The following is a 21,525-nucleotide window of genomic DNA, read 5'->3' on the forward strand; positions in this document are numbered from 1 at the left end:
AAAACCATGGAGAAGCTGAAAAGGAGTGAAAAATATGAAGAGCTTCAAAAGGTGTAAAAAATATGAGGAGCAAGAAACGGTCTGAAAAATAGGAGGAGCATGAAACGTTGTTCAAAACCTTGAAGAGCCTGAAAAGGTGTGAAAAATATGAAGAGCTTCAAAAGGTTTCAAAAATATGAGGAACATGAAACTGTCTGAAAAATAGGAGGAGCATGAAGCGGTGTTGAAAAACATGAAGAGCCTGAAAATTTTTGAAAAATATGAAGAGCTTCAAAAGGTGTCAAAAATATGAGGAGCATGAAATGGTCTGAAAAATAGGAGGAGTATGAAACGGTCTCAAAAATAGGAGGAGCAGGAAACGGTGTTGAAAATCATGAACAGTCTGAAAAGGTGTGAAAAATAGGAGGAGCTTCAAAATGTTTCACATATATGAGGAGCATGAAACGGTCTGAAAAATAGGAGGAGAATGAAGCAGTGTTCAAAAACATGAAGAGCCTGAATATGTGTGAATAATATGAAGTGCTTCAAAAGCTGTGAAAAATATGAAGAACTTCAAAAGGTGTAAAAAATGAGAAGAGCATGAAACGGTGTGAAAAATAGGAGGAGCATGAAGTGGTGTTGAAAATCATGAAGAGCCTGAAAAGTTGTGAATAATATGAAGAGCTTCAAAAGGTGTGGAAAATATGAAGAGGTTCAAAAGGTGTCGAAAATGAGATGAGCATGAAACGGTCTGAAAAATAGGAGGAGCATGAAGCGGTGTTGAAAAACATGAAGAGCCTGAAAAGTTGTGAATAATATGAAGAGCTTCAAAAGGTGTCAAAAATATGAGAAACATGAAACGGTCTGGAAAATAGGAGGAGCATGAAAAGGTGTGGAAAAACATAAAGAGCCTAAAAAGGTGTGAAAAATAGGAAGATCTTCAAAAGGTGTGAAAAATATGAGGAGCATGAAACGGTCTTAAAAATAAGAGGAGCATGAAGCGGTGTTGAAAAACATGAAGAGACTGAAAACGTGTGAAAAATATGAAGAGCTTCAAAAGGTGTGAAAATTATGAAGAGCTTCAAAATGTGTCAAAAATGAGATGAGCATGAAACGGTCTGAAAAAAAGGAGGAGCATGAAGTGGTGGTGAAAAACATGAAGAGCATGAAAAGGTGTGAAATATATGAAGAGCTTCAAAAGCTTTGAAAAATGAAAGAATCATGAAAACGTCTGAAAAATAGAAGGAGCATGAAGTGGTGTTGAAAAACGTTAAGAGCCTGAAAAGAAGTGACAAATATAAAGAGCTTCAAAAGGTGTCAGTAATATGAGGAGCATGAAACGGTCTGCAAAAAAGGAGGAGCATGAAGTGGTGTTGATAAACTTGAAGAGCCTGAAAAGGTGTGAAAAATATGAAAAGCTTCAAAAGGTGTCAAAAATGAGATGAGCATGAAACGGTCTGAAAAATAGGAGGAGCATGAAGTGGTGTTGAAAAAACGAAGAGCCTGAAAAGGTGTGAAAAATATTAAGAGCATCAATAGGTGTCAAAAATATGAGGAGCATGAAACGGTCTGCAAAAAAGGAGGAGCATGAAGTGGTGTTGATAAACTTGAAGAGCCTGAAAATGTGTGAAAAATATGAAAAGCTTCAAAAGGTGTCAAAAATATGAGGAGCATGAAACGGTCTGAAAAATAAGAGGAGCATGAAGCGGTGTTCAAAAACATGAAGAGCCGGAAAAGGTGTGAAAAATATGAAGAGCTTCAAAAGGTGTCAGAAATATGAGGAGCATGAAACGGTCTGAAAAATAAGAGGAGCATGAAGCGGTGTTCAAAAACATGAAGAGCCTGAAAAGGTGTGAAAAATATGAAGAGCTTCAAAAAATGTGAAAAATATGAAGAGCTTCAAAAGATGTGAAAAATATGAAGAGCTTCAAAAGGTGTGAAATATATGAGGAGCATGAAACGGTCTGAAAAATAGCAGGATCATGAAGCGGTGTTGAAAAACATGAAGAATCTGAAAACGTGTGAAAATATGAAGAGCTTCAAAAATATGAAAAATATGAAGAGCTTCAAAAGGTGTCAAAAATATGAGGAGAATGAAACGGTCTGCAAAATAGGAGGAGCATGAAATGGTGTTCAAAAACATGAAGAGCCTGAAATCGTGTGAAAAATATGAAGAGCTTCAAAAGGTGTGAAAAATATGAGGAGCATGAAACGGTCTGAAAAATAGGAGGAGCATGAAGCGGTGTTCAAAAATATGAAGAGCCTGAAAAGGTGTTAAAAATATGAAGAGCTTCAAAACGTGTCAAAAATATTAGGAGCATGAAACGGTCTGCAAAATAGGAGGAGCATGAAACGGTTATGAAAAATATGAAGAGCCTGAAAAGATGTGAGATTATGAAGAGGTTCAAAATGTGTCAAAAATATGAGGAGCATGAAACGGTCTGACAAATAGGAGGAGCATGAAATGGTGTTGAAAACATGAAGAGCATGAAAAGGTGGAAAAAATATGAAGACCTTCAAAAGGTGTCAAAAATAGGAGGAGCATGAAATGGTGTGAAAAATAGGAGGATCATGAAACGGAGTTAAAAAACATGAACAGCCTGAAAAGTTGTGAAAAATATGAAGAGCTGCAAATGGTGTGAAAAACACGAGGAGCATGAAACGGTCTCAAAAAAAAGAGGAGCATGACGTGTTCTTGAAAAGCATGAAGAGCAAGAAAATGTGAGAAAAATATGAAGAGCTTCAAAATGTGTCAAAAATATGACGCGAACGAAATGGTCTGAAAAATATGAGGAGCATGAAACGGTGGTGAAAAACATGAAGAGTATGAAAAGGTGTGAAAAATATAAAGAGCTTCAAAAAGTGTCAAAATTATGAGGAGTATGAAACGGTATGAAAAACAGGAGGAGCATGAAGCGGTGTTGAAAAACATGAAGAGCCTGAAAAGGTGTGAAATATATGAAGAGCTTCAAAAGGTGTCAAAAATATGAGGAGCATGAAACGGTCTGAAAAATAGGAGGAGCATAAAACGTTGTTGAAACACATTAAGAGCCTGAAAAGGTGTGAAAAATATGAAGGGCTTCAAAAGGTTTCAAAATTATGACGAGCATGAAACGGCCTGAAAAATATGAGGAGCATGAAATGGTCTGAAAAATACGAGGAACATGAAACGGTGTTGAAAAACATCAAGAGCCTGACATGGTGTGAAAAATATGAAGAGCTACAAAAGGTGTCAAAAATATGAGAAGCATGAAACAATCTGAAATATAGGAGGAGCATGAAATGGTGTTGAAAAACATGAAGAGCACGAAAAGGTGTGAAAAATATTAAGATTTTCAAAAGGTGTCAAAAACATAAGGAGCATGAAACGGTCTGAAAAATAGGAGGAGCAGGAAACGGTCTGAAAAATAGGAGGAGCATGAAACGGTCTGAAAATTAGAAGGAGCATGAAGCGGTTTTGAAAAACATAAAGAGCCTAAAAAGGTGTGAAAAATATGAAGAGCTTCAAAATGTGTCAAAAATATGAGAGGCATGAAACGGTCTGAAAAATAGGAGGAGCATGAAGTGTTGTTGAAAAACATGAAGAGCCTGAAAATTTGTGAATAATATGAAGAGCTTCAAAAGGTGTCAAATATATGAGGAGCATGAAACGGTCTGAAAAATAAGAGGAGTATGAAGCGATGTTGAAAAACATGAAGAGTCTGAAAAGGTGTGAAATATATGAAGAGCTTCAAAAGGTGTGAAATATAGGAGGAGCATGAAGCGGTGTTCAAAAACATGAAGAGCCTGAAAAGGTGTGAAATATATGAAGAGCTTCAAATGGTGTCAAAAATATGTGGAGCATGAAGCGGTGTTCAAAAACTTGAAGAGCTTGAAAAGGTGTGAAATATATGAAGAGCTTCAAAAGGTGTGAAAAATAGGAGGAGCCTGAAGCGGTGTTCAAAAACATGAAGAGCCTAAAAACTTGTGAAAAATATGAAGAGCTTCAAAAGGTGTGAAAAATATGAAGAGTTCAAAAGGTGTCAAAATATGAGGAGCATGAAACGGTCTGAAAAATAGGAGGAGGATGAAGCGATGTTGAAAAACATGAAGAGTCTGAAAAGGTGTGAAAAATATGAAGAGCTTCAAAAGGTGTGAGAAATATGAGGAGCATGAAACGGTCTGAAAAATAAGAGGAGCATGAAACGGTGTTGAAAAACCTGAAGAACAGGAAAAGGTGAGAAATATATGAAGAGCTTCAAAAGGTGTGAAAAATATAGTAGCATGAAGCGGTGTTCAAAAACATGAAGAGCTTAAAAAGGTGTGAAATATATGAAGATCTTCAAAAGGTGTGAAAAATAGGAAGAGCATGAAGCGGTGTTCAAAAACATGAAGAGCCTGAAAAGGTGTGAAATATATGAAGAGCTTCAAAAGGTGTCAGAAATATGAGGAGCATGAAACAGTCTGAAAAATAGGAGGAGCTTGAAATGGTGTTGAAAAACAAGAAGAGCCTGAAATGGTGTCAAAAATATGAAGAGCTTCAACAGGTGTGTAAAATATGAGGAGCATGAAACGATCTGAAAAATAGGAGGAGCGTGAAGCTTTGTTGACAAAAATGAAAAGCCTGAAATGGTGTGAAAAACATGAAGAGCTTCAAAAGGTGTCAAAAATTTGAGAAGCATGAAACGGTCTGAAAAATATAGGAGGAGCATGAAGCGGTGCTCAAAAACATGAAGAGCTTGAAAAGGTGTGAAATATATGAAGAGCTTCAAAAGGTGTGAAATAGAGGAGGAGCATGAAGCAGTGTTCAAAAACATGAAGAGCCTTAAAAGTTGTGAAATATATGAAGAGATTCAAAAGGTGTCAAAAATATGAGGAGCATGAAATAGTCTGAAAAATAGGAGGAGCATGAAATGGTGTTGAAAAACATGAAGAGCATGAAAAGATGTGAAAAATATGAATAGCTTCTAAAGGTGTCAAAAATAAGAGGAGCATGAAACAGTCTGAAAATAGGAGGAGCATGAAACGGTGTTGAAAAGCATGAAGAGCCTGAATAGGTGTGAAAAATATGAAGAGCTTCAAAGCGGAAAAAATATGAGGAGCATGAAACGGTCTGAACAATAGGAGGAGCATGAAACGGTGTTGAAAAACATGAAGAGCCTGAAAATTTGTGAATAATATGAAGAGCTTCAAAAGGTGTCAAATATATGAAGAGCATGAAACGTTTTGAAAAATATGAGTAGCATGAAGCGGTGTTCAAAAACGTGAAGAGCCTGAGAAGGTGTGAAAAATATGAAGAGCTTCAATGGTGTCAAAAATATGAGGAGCATGAAACGGGCTGAAAAATAGGTGGAGCATGAAACGATGTTGAAAAACATCAAGAGCCTGACAAGGTGTGAATATTATGAAGAGCTTTAAATGGTGTGAAAAATATGAGGAGCATGAAACGGTCTGCTAAATAGGAGGAGAATGAAAAGGTGTTCAAAAACATGAAGAGCCCGGAAAGGTGTGAAAAATATGAAGAGCTTCAAAATGTGTGAAAAATATGAGGAGCATGAAACGGTCTGAAATATAGCAGGAGCATGAAACGGTGTAGAAAAACATGAAAAGAATGAAAAGGTGTCAAAAATATGAAGAGTTTCAAAAGGAGTAAAAAATGTGAGGAGCAAGAAAAGGTCTGACAAATAGGAGGAGCATGAAACGGTTGTTGAAAACATGAAGAGCATGAAAAGGTGTGAAATATAGGAGGAGCATGAAGCGGTGTTCAGAAACATGAAGAGCCTTAAACGGTGTGAAATATATTAAGAGCTTCTAAAGGTGTCAAAAATAAGAGGAGCATGAAACAGTCTCTAAATAGGAGGAGCATGAAACGGTGTTGAAAAGCATGAAGAGACTGAAAATATGTGAAAAATATGGAGAGCTTCAAAAGGTGTCAGAAATATGAGGAGCATGAAAAGGTGTGAAAGATAGGAGGAGCATGAAACGGTGTTGAAAACCATGAAGAGCCTTAAAACTTGTGAAAAATATGAAGAGCATCAAAAGGTGTGAAAAATATGAAGAGCTTCAAAAGGTGTCAAAAATATGAGGAGCATGAAACGGTCTGAAAAATAGGAGAAGGATGAAGTGGTGTTGAAAAAACGAAGAGCTTGAAAAGGTGTGAAAAATATTAAGAGCATCAATAGGTGTCAAAAATATGAGGAGCATGAAACGGTCTGCAAAAAAGGAGGAGCATGAAGTGGTGTTGATAAACTTGAAGAGCCTGAAAATGTGTGAAAAATATGAAAAGCTTCAAAAGGTGTCAAAAATATGAGGAGCATGAAACGCTCTGAAAAATAAGAGGAGCATGAAGCGGTGTTCAAAAACATGAAGAGCCCGAAAAGGTGTGAAAAATATGAAGAGCTTCAAAAGGTGTCAGAAATATGAGGAGCATGAAACGGTCTGAAAAAAAGGAGGAGCATGAAGCGGTGTTCAAAAACATGAAGAGCCTGAAAAGGTGTGAAAAATATGAAGAGCTTCAAAAAATGTGAAAAATATGAAGAGCTTCAAAAGATGTGAAAAATATGAAGAGCTTCAAAAGGTGTGAAATATATGAGGAGCATGAAATGGTCTGAAAAATAGCAGGATCATGAAGCGGTGTTGAAAAACATGAAGAATCTGAAAACGTGTGAAAATATGAAGAGCTTCAAAAATATGAAAAATATGAAGAGCTTCAAAAGGTGTCAAAAATATGAGGAGAATGAAACGGTCTGCAAAATAGGAGGAGCATGAAATGGTGTTCAAAAACATGAAGAGCCTGAAATCGTGTGAAAAATATGAAGAGCTTCAAAAGGTGTGAAAAATATGAGGAGCATGAAACGGTCTGAAAAATAGGAGGAGCATGAAGCGGTGTTCAAAAATATGAAGAGCCTGAAAAGGTGTGAAAAATATGAAGAACTTCTAAAGGTTTCAAAAATATGAGGAGCATGAAACGGTCTGAAAAATAGGAGGAGGATGAAGCGGTGTTGAAAAACATGAAGAGCCTGAAAACGTGTGAAAAATATGAAGAGCTTCAAAAGGTGTGAAAAATATGAAGAGCTTCAAAAGCTGTCAAAAATGATATGAGCATGACACGGTCTGAAAAATGGGAGGAGCATGAAGTGGTGTTGAAAAAAATGAAGAGCCTGAATAGGTGTGAAATATATTAAGAGCTTCAAAAGGTGTGAAAAATATGAGGAGCATGAAGCGGTGTTCAAAAACATGAAGAGCTTGAAAAGGTTTGAAATTTTTGAAGATCTTGAAAAGGTGTGAAAAATAGGAGGAGCATGAATCGGTGATCAAAAACATGAAGAGCCTGAAAAGGTGTGAAATATATGAAGAGCTTCAAAAGGTGTCAGAAATATGAGGAGCATGAAACAGTCTGAAAAATAGGAGGACCTTGAAATGGTGTTGAAAAACAAGAAGAGCCTGAAATGGTGTGAAAAATATGAAGAGCTTCAACCGGTGTGTAAAATATGAGGAGCATGAAACTGTCTGAAAAATAGGAGGAGCATGAAGCTTTGATGACAAAAATGAAGAAACTGAAAAGGTGTGAAAAATATGAAGAGCTTCAAAAGGTGTCAAAAATTTGAGAAGCATGAAACGGTCTGAAAAATACGAGGAGCATGAAGCGGTGTTCAAAAACATGAAGAGCCTGAAAAGGTGTGAAATAAATGAAGAGCTTCAAAACGTGTCAAAAATATGAGGAGCATGAAACGGTCAGAAAAATAGAAGGAGCATGAAGCGGTGTTGAAAAATATGAAGACCCTGAATAGGTGTGAAAAATATGAAGAGGTTCAAAAGGTGTCAAAAATATGAGGAGCATGAAACGGTCTGAATAAAAGGAGGAGCATGAAGCGGTGTTCAAAAACATGAAGAGCTTGAAAAGGTGTGAAAAATATGAAGAGCTTCAGAAGCTGTCAAATATATGACGAGCATGAAACGGTCTGAAATATCGGAGGAGCATGAAACGGTCTGAAAAATAGGAGGAGCATGAAACGGTGTTGAAAAACATGAAGATCCTGAAAAGGTGTGAAAAATAGGAGGAGCTTCAATAGATGTCAAAAATATGAGGAGCATGAAAATGTCCTAAAAATAGGAGGAGCATGAAGTGGTGTTAAAAAACATGAAGAGCCTGAAAAGGTGTGAGAAATATGAAGAGCTTCAAAAGGTGTGAAAAATATGAGGAGCATGAAACGGTCTGAAAAATAGGAGGAGAATGAAGCGGTGTTCAAAGACATGAAGAGCCTGAAAAGGTGTGAAAATATGAAGAGCTTCAAAATGTGTCAAAAATGAGATGAGCATGAAACGGTCTGAAAAAAAGGAGGAGCATGAAGTGGTGTTGAAAAACGTTAAGAGCCTGAAAAGAAGTGACAAATATAAAGAGCTTCCAAAGGTGTCAGTAATATGAGGAGTATGAAACGGACTGCAAAAAAGGAGGAGCATGAAGTGGTGTTGATAAACTTGAAGAGCCTGAAAAGGTGTGAAAAATATGAAAAGTTTCAAAAGGTGTCAAAAATATGATTAGCATGAAAAGGTTTGCAAAAAAGGAGCATGAAGTGGTGTTGAAAAACATGAAGAGCTTAAAAAGGTGTGAAAAATATGAAGAGCTTCAAAATGTGTCAAAAATGAGATGAGCATGTAACGGTCTAACAAATAGGAGGAACATGAAGCGGTGTTCAAAACATGAAGAGCCCAAAAAGGTGTGAAAAATATGAAGAGCTTCAAAAGGTGTCAAAAATATGAATAGCATGAAAAGGTTTGCAAAAAAGGAGCATAAAGTGGTGTTGAAAAACATGAAGAGCCTGAAAAGGTGTGAAAAATATGAAAAGTTTTAAAAGGTGTCAAAAATATGAGGAGCATGAAACGGTCTGAAAAAAGGGAGGAGCATGAAGTGGTGTTGAAAAACATGAAGAGCCTGAAAAGGTGTGAAAAATATGAAGAGCTTCAAAAGGTGTCAAAAATATGAGAAGCATGAAACGGTCTGCAAAATAGGAGGAGAATGAAAACGTGTTCAAAAACATGAAGAGCCCGGAAAGGTGTGAAAAATATGAAGAGCTTCAAAATGTGTGAAAAATATGAGGAGCATGAAACGTTCTGAAATATAGCAGGAGCATGAAACGGTGTAGAAAAACATGAAAAGAATGAAAAGGTGTCAAAAATATGAAGAGTTTCAAAAGGAGTAAAAAATGTGAGGAGCAAGAAAAGGTCTGACAAATAGGAGGAGCATGAAACGGTGTCGAAAACATGAAGAGCATGAAAAGGTGTGAAATATAGGAGGAGCATGAAGCGGTGTTCAGAAACATGAAGAGCCTTAAATGGTGTGAAATATATTAAGAGCTTCTAAAGGTGTCAAAAATAAGAGGAGCATGAAACAGTCTCAAAATAGGAGGAGCATGAAACGGTGTTGAAAAGCATGAAGAGCCTGAAAATATGTGAAAAATATGGAGAGCTTCAAAAGGTGTCAGAAATATGAGGAGCATGAAACGGTCTGAAAAATAGGAGGAGCATGAAACGGTGTTGAAAAATATGAAGAGACTGAAAATGTGTGAAAAATATTAAGAGCTTCAAAAGGTGTGAAAAATATGAGGAGCATGAATCGGTGTTCAAAAACATGAAGAGCCTGAAAAGGTGTGAAATATATGAAGAGCTTCAAAAGGTGTCAGAAATATGAGGAGCATGAAACAGTCTGAAAAATAGGAGGACGTTGAAATGGTGTTGAAAAACTAGAAGAGCCTGAAATGGTGTGAAAAATATGAAGAGCTTCAAAAGGTGTCAAAAATATGAGAAGCATGAAACGGTCTGAAAAATAGGAAGAGCATGAAGCGGTGTTCAAAAACATGAAGAGCCTGAAAATGTGTGAAAAATATGAAGAGCTACAAAAGGTGTCAAAAAGGTGAGAAGCATGAAACAATCTGAAATATAGGAGGAGCATGAAATGGTGTTGAAAAACATGAAGAGCACGAAAAGGTGTGAAAAATATTAAGATTTTCAAAAGGTGTCAAAAACATAAGGAGCATGAAAAGGTCTGAAAAATAGGAGGAGCAGGAAACGGTCTGAAAATTAGGAGGAGCATGAAGCGGTGTTGAAAAACATGAAGAGCCTGAAAAGGTGTGAAAAATATGAAGAGCTTCAAAATGTGTCAAAAATATGAGAGGCATGAAACGGTCTGAAAAATAGGAGGAGCATGAAGTGTTGTTGAAAAACATGAAGAGCCTGAAAATTTGTGAATAATATTAAGAGCTTCAAAAGGTGTCAAATATATGAGGAGCATGAAACGGTCTGAAAAATAGGAGGAGTATGAAGCGATGTTGAAAAACATGAAGAGTCTGAAAAGGTGTGAAATATATGAAGAGCTTTAAAAGGTGTGAAATATAGGTGGAGCATGAAGCGGTGTTCAAAAACATGAAGAGCCTGAAAAGGTGTGAAATATATGAAGAGCTTCAAATGGTGTCAAAAATATGTGGAGCATGAAGCGGTGTTCAAAAACTTGAAGAGCTTGAAAAGGTGTGAAATATATGAAGAGCTTCAAAAGGTGTGAAATATAGGAGGAGCATGAAGCGGTGTTCAGAAACATGAAGAGCCTTAAAATGTGTGAAATATATGAAGAGCTTCTAAAGGTGTCAAAAATAAGAGGAGCATGAAACAGTTTGAAAATAGGAGGAGCATGAAACGGTGTTGAAAAACATGAAGAGCTTAAAAACTTGTGAAAAATATGAAGAGCTTCAAAAGGTGTGAAAAATATGAAGAGTTCAAAAGGTGTCAAAATATGAGGAGCATGAAACGGTCTGAAAAATAGGAGGAGGATGAAGCGATGTTGAAAAACATGAAGAGTCTGAAAAGGTGTGAAATATATGAAGAGCTTCAAAAGGTGTGAGAAATATGAGGAGCATGAAACGGTCTGAAAAATAGGAGGAGCATGAAACGGTGTTGAAAAACCTGAAGAACAGGAAAAGGTGAGAAATATATGAAGAGCTTCAAAAGGTGTGAAAAATATAGGAGCATGAAGCGGTGTTCAAAAACATGAAGAGCTTGAAAAGGTGTGAAATATATGAAGATCTTCAAAAGGTGTGAAAAATAGGAGGAGCATGAAGCGGTGTTCAAAAACATGAAGAGCCTGAAAAGGTGTGAAATATATGAAGAGCTTCAAAAGGTGTCAGAAATATGAGGAGCTTGAAACAGTCTGAAAAATAGGAGGAGCTTGAAATGGTGTTGAAAAACAAGAAGAACCTGAAATAGTGTGAAAAATATGAAGAGCTTCAACAGGTGTGTAAAATATGAGGAGCATGAAACTGTCTGAAAAATAGGAGGAGCGAGAAGCTTTGTTGACAAAAATGAAAATCCTGAAATTGTGTGAAAAATATGAAGAGCTTCAAAAGGTGTCAAAAATATGAGGAACATGAAACGGTCTGAAAAATAGGAGGAGCATGAAGTGGTGTTCAAAACATGGAGAGCCTGAAAAGCTGTGAAAAATATGAAGAGCTTCAAAAGGTGTCAAAAATATGAGGAGCATGATAGGGTTTGAAAAAAAAGAGGAGAATGAAACGGTGTTCAAAAACTTGAAGAGCCTGAAAAGGTGTGAAAAATATGAAGAGCCTCAAAAAGTTTCAAAAATATGAGGAACATGAATCGGTCTGAAAAATAAAAGGAGCCAGAAGTTGTGTTGAAAAACATGAAGAGCGTGAAAACATGTGAAAAATATGAAGAGCTTCAAAAGGTGTCAAAAATTTGAGGATCATGAAACAATCTGAAAATTAGGAGGAGCATGAAGTGGTGTTGAAAAACTTGAAGAGCCTGAAAAGGTGTGAAAAATATGAAGAGCTTCAAAAGGTGTCAAAAATATGAGGAGCATGAAACGGTCTAAAAAATAGGAGCAACATGAAACGGTGTTCAAAAACATGAAGAGCCTGAAAATGTGTGAAAAATATGAAGAGCTTCAAAAGGTGTGAAATACATGAGCAGCATGAAATGGTGTTCAAAAATATGAAGAGTATGAAAAGGAGAGAAAAATATGAAGAGCTTCAAAAGGTGTCATATATGAAGAGCATGAAACAGTCTGAAAAATAGGAGGAGCATGAAGCGGTGTTCAAAACCATGGAGAAGCTGAAAAGGCGTGAAAAATATGAAGAGCTTCAAAAGGTGTAAAACATATGAGGAGCAAGAAACGGTCTGAAAAATAGGAGGAGCATGAAACGTTGTTCAAAAACTTGAAGAGCCTGAAAAGGTGTGAAAAATATGAAGAGCTTCAAAAGGTTTCAAAAATATGAGGAACATGAAACTGTCTGAAAAATAGGAGGAGCATGAAGCGGTGTTGAAAAACATGAAGAGCCTGAAAATGTTTGAAAAATATGAAGAGCTTCAAAAGGTGTCAAAAATATGAGGAGCATGAAATGGTCTGAAAAATAGGAGGAGTATGAAACGGTCTCAAAAATAGGAGGAGCAGGAAACGGTGTTGAAAATCATGAACAGTCTGAAAAGGTGTGAAAAATAGGAGGAGCTTCAAAATGTTTCACATATATGAGGAGCATGAAACGGTCTGAAAAATAGGAGGAGAATGAAGCAGTGTTCAAAAACATGAAGAGCCTGAATATGTGTGAATAATATGAAGAGATTCAAAACCTGTGAAAAATATGAAGAACTTCAAAAGGTGTAAAAATTGAGAAGAGCATGAAACGGTGTGAAAAATAGGAGGAGCATGAAGCGGTGTTGAAAATCATGAAGAGCCTGAAAAGTTGTGAATAATATGAAGAGCTTCAAAAGGTGTTAAAAATATGAAGAGGTTCAAAAGGTGTCGAAAATGAGATGAGCATGAAACGGTCTGAAAAATAGGAGGAGCATGAAGCGGTGTTGAAAAACATGAAGAGCCTGAAAACTTGTGAATAATATGAAGAGCTTCAAAAGGTGTCAAAAATATGAGAAACATAAAACGGTCTGGAAAATAGGAGGAGCATGAAACGGTGTGGAAAACATAAAGAGCCTGAAAAGGTGTGAAAAATAGGAAGATCTTCAAAAGGTGTGAAAAATATGAGGAGCATGAAACGGTCTTAAAAATAAGAGGAGCATGAAGCGGTGTGGAAAAACATGAAGAGCCTGAAAACGTGTGAAAAATATGAAGAGCTTCAAAATGTGTGAAAATTATGAAGAGCTTCAAAATGTGTCAAAAATGAGATGAGCATGAAACGGTCTGAAAAAAAGGAGGAGCATGAAGTGGTGGTGAAAAACATGAAGAGCATGAAAAGGTGTGAAATATATGAAGAGCTTCAAAAGCTTTGAAAAATGAAAGAATCATGAAAACCTCTGAAAAATAGAAGGAGCATGAAGTGGTGTTGAAAAACGTTAAGAGCCTGAAAAGAAGTGACAAATATAAAGAGCTTCAAAAGGTGTCAGTAATATGAGGAGTATGAAACGGACTGCAAAAAAGGAGGAGCATGAAGTGGTGTTGATAAACTTGAAGAGCCTGAAAAGGTGTGAAAAATATGAAAAGTTTCAAAAGGTGTCAAAAATGAGATGAGCATGAAACGTTCTGAAAAATAGGAGGAGCATGAAGTGGTTTTGAAAAAATGAAGAGCCTGAAAAGGTGTGAAAAATATTAAGAGCATCAATAGGTGTCAAAAATATGAGGAGCATGAAACGGTCTGCAAAAAAGGAGGAGCATGAAGTGGTGTTGATAAACTTGAAGAGCCTGAAAATGTGTGAAAAATATGAAAAGCTTCAAAAGGTGTCAAAAATATGAGGAGTATGAAACGGTCTGAAAAATAAGAGGAGCATGAAGCGGTGTTCAAAATAATGAAGAGCCTGAAAAGGTGTGAAAAATATGAAGAGCTTCAAAAAATGTGAAAAATATGAAGAGCTTCAAAAGATGTGAAAAATATGAAGAGCTTCAAAAGGTGTGAAATATATGAGGAGCATGAAACGGTCTGAAAAATAGCAGGATCATGAAGCGGTGTTGAAAAACATGAAGAATCTGAAAACGTGTGAAAATATGAAGAGCTTCAAAAATATGAAAAATATGAAGAGCTTCAAAAGGTGTGAAAAATATGAAGAGCTTCAAAGGTGTCAAAAATATGAGGAGAATGAAACGGTCTGAACAATAGGAGGAGCATGAAATGGTGTTCAAAAACATGAAGAGCCTGAAATCGTGTGAAAAATATGAAGAGCTTCAAAACGTGTGAAAAATATGAGGAGCATGAAACGGTCTGAACAATAGGAGGAGCATGAAGCGGTGTTCAAAAATATGAAGAGCCTGAAAAGCTGTGAAAAATATGAAGAGCTTCAAAACGTGTCAAAAATATTAGGAGCATGAAACGCTCTGAAAAATAGGAGGAGCATGAAGCGGTGTTGAAAAACATGAAGAGCCTGAAAAGGTGTGAGAAATATGAAGAGCTACAAAAGGTGTCAAAAATATGAGGAGCATGAAACGTTCTGAAAAATAGGAGGAGCATGAAACGGTGATCAAAAACATGAAGAGCCTGAAAACGTGTGAAAAATATGAAGAGCTTCAATAGGTGTGAAAAATATGAAGAGCTTCAAAGGTGTCAAAAATGAGATTAGCATGAAACGGTCTGAAAAATAGGAGGAGCATAAAGTGGTTTTGAAAAACATGAAGAGATTGAAAAGGTGTGAAATATATGAAGAGCTTCAAAATGTGTGAAATATATGAGGAGAATGAAACGGTCTGAAAAATAGGAGGATCATGAAGCGGTTTTCAAAAACTTGAAGAGCATGAAAAGGTGTGAAAAATAGGAGGAGCATGAAACGTTGATCAAAAACATGAAGAGCCTTAAAAGGTGTGAAAAATATGAAGAGCTTCAAAAGGTGTGAAACACATGAGGAGCATGAAACGGCCTGAAAAATAGGGGAAGAATGAAGTGATGTGGAAGAACATGAAGGGCCTGAAAAGGTGTGAAATATATGAAGAGCTTCAAAAGGTGTCAAAAATATGAGGAGCATGAATCGGTCTGAAAAATAGGAGGAGCATATAGCGGTGTTGAAAAACATGAAGACCCTGAAAAGGTGTGAAAAATATGAAGAGCTTCAAAAGGTGTGAAATACATGAGGACCATAAAACGGGCTGAAAAATAGAAGCATGAAGTGGTGTGGAAAAACATGAAGAGCCTGAAAAGGTGTGAAAAATATGAGGAGCTTCAAAAGGTGTCAAAAATATGAGGAGCAAGAAATGGTCTGAAAAATAGAAGGAGCATGAAACGGTGTTGAAAAACATGAAGAGCCTGAAAAGGTGTGAAAAATATGAAGAGCTTCAAAAGGTGTCAAAAATGTGAGGAGCGTGAAACGGTCTGAAAAATAGGAGGAGCATGAAGCTGTGTTCAAAAATATGAAGAGCCTGAAAAGTGAAAAATATGAAGAGCCTCAAAGGGTGTGAAAAATATGAAGAGCTTCAAAAGGTGTGAAAAATATGAGGAGCATGAAACGGCCTGAAAAATAGAAGCAGCATGAAACGGTGTTGAAAAATATGAAGAGCCTGAAAAGGTGTGAAAAATATGAAGAGCTTCAAAAGGGGTCAAAAATATAAAGAGCATGAAACGGTCTGTAAAATAGGAGGTTCATGAAGCAGTGTTCAAAATCATGAAGAGCCTGAAAACGTGTGAAAAATATGAAGAGCTTCAAAAGGTGTCAAAAATATGAGGAGCATGAAACGTTCTGAAAAATAGGAGGAGCATGAAATGGTGATCAAAAACATGAGGAGCATGAAAATGTATGAGAAATATGAAGAGCTTCAAAAGGTGTGAAATTCATGAGGAGCATGAAACGGTTTGAAAAATATGAGAAGCATGAAGTGGTGTGGAAAAATATGAAGAGCCTGAAAAGGTGTGAAAAATATGAATAGCTACAAAAGGTTTCAAAAATATGAAGAGCATGAAACGGTCTGAAATTTTGGAGGATCATGATCGGTGTTCAAAAACATGAAGAGCCTGAAAAGGTGTGAAAAATATGAAGAGCTTCAAATGGTGTCAAATATATGAGAAGCATGAAACGGTGTGAAAGATAGGAGGAGTATGAAAAGGTGATCAGAAACATGAAGAGCCTGAAAAGTTGTGAAAAATATGAAGAGCTTTAAAAGGTGTGAAATTCATGAGAAGCATGAAAAGGTTTGAAAAATACGAGAAGCATGAAGTGGTGTGGAAAAACATGAAGAGCCTGAAAAGGTGTGAAAAATATGAAGAGCTTTTAAAGGTGTCAAAAATATAGGAGCATGAAACGGTCTGAAAAATAGGAGGATCATGAAGCGGTGTTCAAAACCATGAAGAGCCTGAAAAGGTGTGAAAAATATGAAGAGCTCAAAAAGTGTCAAAAATATGAGGAGCATGAAACGATCTGAAAAATAGGAGGAGCATGAAGCGGTGTTCAAAAACATGAAGAGCCTGAAAAGTTGTGAAAAATATGAAAAGCTTCAAAAGGTGACAAAAATGAGATGAGCATGAAACGGCCTGAAAAATAGGAGGAGCATGAAGTGGTGGTGAAAAACATGAAGAGCCTGAAAAGGTGTGAAAAATATGAAGAGCTTCAAAATGTTTCAAAAATATGAAGAGCATGAAACGGTCTGAAAATCAGGAGGATCATGAAGCGGTGTTCAAAAACATGAAGAGCCTGAAAAGGTGTGAAAAATATGAAGAGCTACAAAAGGTGTCAAAAATATGAGGAGCATGAAACGTTCTGAAAAATAGGAGGAGCATGAAACGGTGATCAAAAACATGAAGAGCCTGAAAAGCTGTGAAAAATATGAAGAGCTTCAAAAGGTGTGAAATACATGAGGAGCATGAAACGGGCTGAAAAATAAGAGAAGCATGAAGTGCTTTGGAAAAACATAAAGAGCCTGAGAAGCCGTGAAAAATATGAAGAGCTTCAAAAGGTGTGAAATACATGAGGAGCATGATACGGGCTGAAAAATAGGAGAAGCATGAAGTGGTGTGGAAAAATATGAAGAGCCTGAAAAGGTGTGAAAAATATGAAAAGCTTCAAAAGATGTCAAAAATGAGATGAGCATGAAACGGTCTGAAAAATAGGAAGGTCATGAAACGGTGTTGAAAAACATGAAGAGCCTGAAAAGATGTGAAAAATATGAAGAGCTTCAAAAAGTGTCAAAAATATGAGGAGCATGAAACGGTCTGAAAAATAGGAGGAGCATGAAGCTGTGTTCAAAAACATGAAGAGCCTGAAAAGGTGTGAAAATATGAAGAGCTTCAAAAGGTGTCAAAAATATGAGGAGCATGAAACGGTCTGAAATATAGGAGGAGCATGAAGCTGTGTTCAAAAACATGAAGATCTTAAAAGCTGTGAAAAATATGAAGAGCTTCAAAAGGTGTGAAAAATATGAGGAGCATGAGACGGTCTGAAAAATAGAAGCAGCATGAAACGGTTTTGAAAAACATGAAGAGCCTGAAAACGTGTGAAAAATATGAAGAGCTTCAATAGGTGTGAAAAATATGAAGAGCTTCAAAGGTGTCAAAAATGAGATTAGCATGAAACGGTCTGAAAAATAGGAGGAGCATAAAGTGGTTTTGAAAAACAGGAAGAGATTGAAAAGGTGTGAAATATATGAAGAGCTTCAAAAGGTGTGAAATATATGAGGAGAATGAAACGGTCTGAAAAATAGGAGGATCATGAAGCGGTTTTCAAAAACTTGAAGAGCATGAAAAGGTGTGAAAAATAGGAGGAGCATGAAACGTTGATCAAAAACATGAAGAGCCTTAAAAGGTGTGAAAAATATGAAGAGCTTCAAAAGGTGTGAAACACATGAGGAGCATGAAACGGTCTGAAAAATAGGGGAAGAATGAAGTGATGTGGAAGAACATGAAGGGCCTGAAAAGGTGTGAAAAATATGAAGAGCTTCAAAAGATGTGAAAAATATGAAGAGCTTCAAAAGGTGTCAAAAATGAGATGAGCATGAAACGGTCTGAAAAATAGGAGGAGCATGAAGCGGTGTTGAAAAACATGAAGAACCTGAAAAGGTGTGAGAAATATCAAGAGCTTCAAAAGGTGTCAAAAATATGAGGAGCATGAAACGGTCTTAAAAATAGGCGGATTATGAAATGGTGTTCAAAAACATGAAGAGCCAGAAAAGGTGTGAAAAATATGAAAAGCCTCAAAAACCTGTCAAAAATATGAGGAGCATGAAAAGGTCTGAAAAATAGCAGGGGCATGAAGCGGTGTTGAAAAACATGAAGAGTCTGAAAACGTGTGAAAATATGAAGAGCTCCAAAAATATGAAAAATATGAAGAGCTTCAAAGGCGTGAAAAATATGAAGAGCTTCAAAGATGTGAAAAATATGAAGAGCTTCAAAAGGTGTGAAAAATATGAGGAGCATGAAACTGTCTGAAAAATAGAAGCAGCATGAAACGGTGTTGAAAAACATGAAGAGCCTGAAAAGGCGTGAAAAATATGAAGAGCTTCAAAGATGTGAAAAATATGAAGAGCTTCAAAAGGTGTCAAAAATATGAGGATCATGAAACTGTCTGAATAATGGAAGCAGCATGAAACGGTGTTGAAAAACATGAAGAGCCTGAAAAGGTGTGAAAAATGTGAAGAGCTTCAAAATGTGTCAAAAATATGAAGAGCATGAAACGGTCTGAAAAATAGCAGGAGCATGAAGCGGTGTTGAAAAACATGAAGAGTCTGAAAACGTGTGAAAAACATGAAGAGCCTAAATAGGTGTGAAAAATATGAAGAGTTTCTAAAGGTGTCTAAAATATGAGGAGCATGAAACGGTCTGAAAAATAGCAGGAGTATGAAGCGTTGTTGAAAAACATGAAGAGTCTGAAAACGTGTGAAAAACATGAAGAGCCTAAATAGGTGTGAAAAATATGAAGAGCTTCAAAAGATGTGAAAAATATGAAGAGCTTCAAAAGGTGTCAAAAATGAGATGAGCATGAAACGGTCTGAAAAATAAGAGGAACATGAAATGGTGATCAAAAGGTGAAGAGCCTGAAAAGGTGTGAAAAATATGAAGAGCTTCAAAAGGTGTGAAACACATGAGGAGCATGAAACTCTCTGAAAAATAGAAGGAGCATGAAGCGGTGTTCAAAAACATGAAGAGCCTGAAAAGGTGTGAAAAATATGAAGAGCTTCAAAAGGTGTCAAACATATTAGGAGCATGAAACGTTCTGAAAAATAGGAGGAGCACGAAGCGGTGTTCATAAACATGAAGAGCGTGAAAAGGTGTGAAAATATGAAGAGCTTCAAAAGGTGCCAAAAATATGAGGAGCATGAAACGGTCTGAAAAAGAGGAGGAGCATGAAGCGGCGTTGAAAAACATGAAGAGCCTGAAAAGGTGTGAAAAATATGAAGAGCTTCAAAAGGTGTCAAAAATATGAGGAGCATGAAACGGTCTGCAAAATAGGAGTAGCATGAAGCGGTGTTCAAAAACATGACGAGCCTGAAAAGGTGTGAAAAATATGAAGAGCTTGAAAATGTGTGAAATAAATGAAGAGCTTCAAAAGGTGTCAAAAATGAGATGAGCATGAAACAGTCTGAAAAATAAGAGAAGCATGAAATGGTGATCAAAAAGTGAAGAGCCTGAAAAGGTGTGAAAAATATGAAGAGCTTCAAAAGGTGTGAAATTCATGAGGAGCATGAAACTCTCTGAAAAATAGAAGCAGCATGAAGCGGGGTTCAAAAACATGAAGAGCCTGAAAAGGTGTGAATAATATGAAGAGCTTCAAAAGGTGTCAAACATATTAGGAGCATGAAACGGTCTGAAAAATAGGAGGAGCACGAAGCGGTGTTCAAAAACATGAAGACCCTGAAAAGGTGTGAAAATATGAAGAGCTTCAAAAGGTGTCAAAAATATGAGGAGCATGAAACGGTCTGAAAAAGAGGAGGAGCATGAAGCGGTCTTGAAAAACATGAAGAGCCTGAAAAGGTGTGAAAAATATGAGACCTTCAAAAGGTGTCAAAAATATGAGGAGCATGAAACGGTCTGAAAAATAGGAGGAGCAAGAAACGGTGATCAAAAACATGAAGAGCCTGAAAAGGTGTGAAAAATATGAAGAGCTTCAAAAGGTGCCAAAAATATGAGGAGCATGAAACGGTCTGAAAAATAGGAGGAGCATGAAGTGGTGTTGAAAAACATGAAGAGCCTGAAAGGGTGTGAAAATTATGAAGAGCTTCAAAAGGTGTCAAAAATATGAGGAGCATGAAACGGTCTGAAAAATAGGAGGAGCAAGAAAAGGTGATCAAAAACATGAAGAGCCTGAAAAGGTGTGAAAAATATGAAGAGCTTCAAAAGGTGTCAAAAATATGAGGAGCATGAAAGGGTCTGAAAAATAGGAGGAGCATGAAGCGGTGTTCAAAAACATGAAGAGCCTGAAAAGGTGTGAAAAATATGAAGAGCTTCAAAAGGTGTCAAAAATATGAGGAGCATGAAAAGGTCTGAAATATAGGAGGAGCATGAAGCGGTGTTGAAAAACATGAAGAGCGTGAAAAGGTTTGAAAAATATGAAGAGCTTCAAAAGGTGTCAAAAATATGAGGAGCATGAAACGGTCTGAATAATAGGAGGAGCATAAAGCGGTGTTGAAAAACATGAAGAGCTTGAAAACGTGTGAAAAAAGATGAAGAGCTTCAAAAGGTGTGAAAAATATGAAGAGATTCAAAAGGTGTCAAAAATGCCATGCACATGAAACTGTCTGAAAAATAGGAAGAGCATGAAGTCTTCTTGAAAAAAAAGAAGAGCCTGAAAAGGTGAGAAAAATATGAAGAGCTTGAAAAGGCGTGAAAAATATGAAGAGCTTCAAAAGGTGTCAAAAATATGAGGAACATGAAACGGTCTGAAAAATAGAACCAGCATGAAAAGGTGTTGAAAAACATAAAGAGCCTGAAAACGTGTGAAAAATATGAAGAGCTTCAAAAGGTGTCAAAAATATGAGGAACATGAAACGGTCTGAAAAATAGAAGCAGCATGAAAAGGTGTTGAAAAACATGAAGAGCCTGAAAACGTGTGAAAAATTTGAAGAGATTCAAAAGGTGTGAAATACATGAGGAGCATGAAACGGTCTGAAAAATAGGAGAAGCATGAAGTGGTGTGAAAAAACATGAAGGGCCTGAAAAGGGGTGAAAAATATGAAGAGCTTCAAAAGGTGTGAAATTCATGAGGAGCATGAAACTCTCTGAAAAATAGTAGGAGCATGAAGTGGTGTTGAAAAACCTGAGGAGCCTGAAAAGGTGTAAAAAATATGAAGAGGTTCAAAAGGTGTGAAAAATAGGAGGAGCATGAAGCGGTGTTCAAAAACATGAAAAGCCTGAAAAGGTGTGAAAAATATGAAGAGCTTCAATAGGTGTCAAAAATATGAGGAGCATGAAACGGTCTGAAAAATAGGAGGAGCATGAAGCGGTGTTGAAAAACATGAAGAACCTGAAAAGGTGTGAAAAATATGAAGAGATTCAAAAGGGGTCAAAAATATGCGGAGCATGAAACGGTCTGAAAAATAGGAGGAGCATGAAGCGGTGTTGAAAAACGTGAAGAGTCTGAAAAAGTGTGAAAAATATGAAGAGTTTCAAAAGGTGTGAAAAATATGAAGAGCTTCAAAAGTTGTCAAAA

This window comes from Dama dama, unplaced genomic scaffold (assembly GCF_033118175.1).
Source record: "Dama dama isolate Ldn47 unplaced genomic scaffold, ASM3311817v1 ptg000125l, whole genome shotgun sequence".
Taxonomy (NCBI): domain Eukaryota; kingdom Metazoa; phylum Chordata; class Mammalia; order Artiodactyla; family Cervidae; genus Dama; species Dama dama.